Genomic DNA, 3352 nt, shown 5'->3' with positions numbered 1-3352 from the left:
CTCCTTCTCCAGTTGGTACATCCACATATTGAAAAAGAACGTTTTCTTGGACATACTTAACAACTTCCTTCCAATCCAAGCCTTTCACACAATGACAGCCCCAGTCTATGTTTGGAAATTAAAGTCTACGGTTACCATCCGAATATTCTTACAGATATGAGATCTCCTTACACATTTGGTTTTCAATTTCCTGCTGCCTACGGGGGCTTTAATACAATCTCAACCAGCTGATCATCTCCTCCTTATTTCTCAGTTCCACCCATATAACTTCACTGGTCAATCTCCCAATATATGCCTCCCTAAGTACAGCTGTAATGTTATCCTGAACCAAAATCTTGTCCTCCTCTCTTGCCTGTGCAGTTCCAGGAAGTTGTTAAGTATGTCCAAGAAAACATTCTCTTTTATTTTCTCCGCTTTGGACATCTTTATTCCAGCTTCTTCATAATTTAGTCAATGATATATCAATTTCTGTCCGTAGACTTATTTGGAAATTCTTCACTCTCCTCCTGAATCTGTCTCACCCTCCCAGTCACTGTTAAAACCTGTCAGACTCATTTCACTCCCATCCAGCCTCAGCCCTTTCTCTTTACTCACTGTTACTTTGGTTTGAGCCATCCCCTTGCTAGTTTAAAGCCTCTGCAGTTGCACGCTAAAGCCTCCCAGGTAGCACAAGTAACAGACCACAATTTACAAACCAGAAATTTTGTCATGTTTTTAAAATGGGATGAGATTCTTCAGGTAAGGACAGCTTCATACCACCCAACATTGAATGGCCTGGCAGAAAAAGCAGTCCAAACTTTAAAGGCTGGCTTGAAAAACAGCCTACCCTCTTGATAGTTACCAAGGTATCATGGTTCTTATTTGATTATGGGATCACCCCACATGCAACAGCAGAGTTGGGACCAGCAGAGTTGCTAATGGGTAGAAGACTGACAGGGTTTAACAGTGTCTGGGAGGGTGGGGCAGGGTCAGGAGGGGAGGGGAATTAGTCTCACAGGGTTTAACAGTGTCTTGGAAGGTGGGGCAGGGTCAGGAGGGGAGGGGAATTAGTCTGACAGGGTTTAACAGTGACTGGGAGGGTGAGACAGGGGAGGGGAATTAGTCTCACAGGGTTTAACAGTGTCTTGGAAGGTGGGGCAGGGTCAGAAGGGGAGGGGAATTAGTCTGACAGGGTGTGACAGTGTCTGGGAGGGTGGGACAGGGTCAGAAGGGGAGGGGAATTAGTCTGACAGGGTTTAACAGTGACTGGGAGGGTGAGACAGGGGAGGGGAATTAGTCTCACAGGGTTTAACAGTGTCTTGGAGGGGAGGGGAATTAGTCTCACAGGGTTTAACAGTGTCTTGGAAGGTGGGGCAGGGTCAGGAGGGGAGGGGAATTAGTCTGACAGGGTTTAACAGTGACTGGGAGGGTGGGACAGGGTCAGGAGGGGAGGAGAGTTAGTCTGACAGGGTTTAACAGTGACTGGGAAAGGCACTTTGGCCCATCAAGTCTGTGCCAGTCAAAAACAGCCACAAACCTATTCTAATCTCATTTTCTAGCACTTGGCTGATTGACCCTGTCTCACTGACCTTTAAAACCTTGTCAGACTAATTTCAACCCTCTCCTGGTCCTGTGTCGCTCTTCCAGATACTGCTACAACCTGCCAGTCCAATTTCACTCCCCTCCTGACCATGTCCTACCCTCCCAGACACTGTTCAACCCTGTCAGACTGATTTCACTCCCCTCCCCATCCTGAAGAGATTGCCTTGTGTCTGTCCATTTCTGACCGTGTGGGTTTCCTGGGCCCCACTGCAGGTCATTCCCGGAGCTTCATTTAGGAATAATGGGATCCTCCTGTTCCAGTGTGAACATAGACATCACCGTCCATCCTTCCATATCACAGCAGACAAACAGAATTAAAGCTCATTGCTCACACCCAGTTGTTTCAGGATTGAGATTGACTTTTCCTGAAAATGTGTTTCCACAGATTGAGCAGTGGATCCCAGATCCCCAGGTTTGGATCCTGATTCTGCAAGTGAGACCTTCTCAAGTCGTGTTTCGTTCCCATCTCAGCAATGTGAGCAGTGTCACCGTCAGAGGGATCTTCATGGATGGTTCCTCCCTCACACTTTCTCATCCTCACTGTCTTCAGTGGGTCAGTGATTGACCTGAAATGTAGCAATGTCCTGAACTCCCTCTGAGCGAGTTTTTGTATTGTCGGACGTGAATCATTTCTGCACTTTATGCAACGAAATTTTAACTTTTATGTTAAAGTCTCTATGAATTTTGTAACTGTCTTATTGTTATATTGATATCTCTCTCACTATTTAACTTCCCCTCTTCTATTTTTATTCTCATCAATTTTAAGCTGAACTGATCTGTTTTGCACTTTACGTAACCTGCGTGATCAAATGTGAACTTTTATGTAAACTCCCTTTTTTTTGTTCACAATCATGTATTTATGGCAGCAAACATCTGTCATTATTTATCATCAACAATTAACTGCAGAGACTGATCATTGCAATTGCCAATCAATAAATTATTCTTGATCATTGATTTGTCTGAATTCTTCATTAATGAATTAACCCTTAAGGAAAGGGTTAATTCATTCACTCTGCAGATTGTGGATGTTGGAATCAGCAGTGTTTGAGCTTCAGTTCAGTGTGAACTGGGAGGGGGTTATGACCGTGCAACTCCCAGGAAGCCTTCCCCAAACCAAGCAGGATGTACACAGTGTACACCGACAGAACTGTACATGCTGTAAATCAGAAACAACAATGGAAATGGCTGGAAAAGCTCAGCAGGTCTGGCAGCATCTGTGCAGAGAAATCAGAGTTACCGTTTCGGGTCTGGTGACCCTTCCTCAGAACTGGTGATTTCTTTGATTTCTCTTCACAGATGCAGCCAGACCTGCTGAGCTTTTCCAGCAATCTCTGTTTTTGTTCAGGAAGCACAAAATGATGTTTATTTAATATGTGTGTTTCAGAGTTGGATGGTTGCTAATGTCTGGGAGTGTTCATTCCCCGGGGAGGTTGGGATGGAGGCGGGGGAGGGGAGGGAATGTCCTTTTGAAAGAATCTGAATGAGTGTGAAGAGAGAGCTGCTGGGAGTCAGGAATTTTTTTTTATTTCAAAAATATACTTTATTCATAAAATAATTTGATGGTCTGTACAATTGGTCATGCCATACATATGTAAACATGTACATACAGGGATCAAAACTTATCATTTTATACAGGTCTGTACATTTTTTTATCATATGCCCATATAATTAGCTGAGGCGTCAGCAGAGCCCATATGACTGCGTGGGCCCCCTGTTCTTCGTTAGGCAGGCAGACTTTACATGGCGCTGCTCGGGACGAACCTCGACAAAC

The 3352-nt window shown here is 44.6% G+C and overlaps 1 long non-coding RNA gene across 1 annotated transcript; it reads left to right on the top strand.

Annotated features, from left to right (window-relative positions):
* Window positions 1-993: 993 nt before the first annotated feature.
* LOC122545663 lies at window positions 994-1462 on the top strand. Its single transcript, XR_006310573.1, has 3 exons — window positions 994-1079; window positions 1132-1253; window positions 1348-1462. It is a non-coding gene; the product is annotated as an uncharacterized LOC122545663 (long non-coding RNA).
* Window positions 1463-3352: the final 1890 nt, after the last annotated feature.

The sequence above is a fragment of the Chiloscyllium plagiosum genome, unplaced genomic scaffold (assembly GCF_004010195.1).
Source record: "Chiloscyllium plagiosum isolate BGI_BamShark_2017 unplaced genomic scaffold, ASM401019v2 scaf_25020, whole genome shotgun sequence".
Taxonomy (NCBI): Eukaryota; Metazoa; Chordata; class Chondrichthyes; order Orectolobiformes; family Hemiscylliidae; genus Chiloscyllium; species Chiloscyllium plagiosum.
The sequence above is the reverse complement of the archived record's forward strand: the minus strand, read 5'-3'. Positions and strand labels throughout refer to the sequence as shown.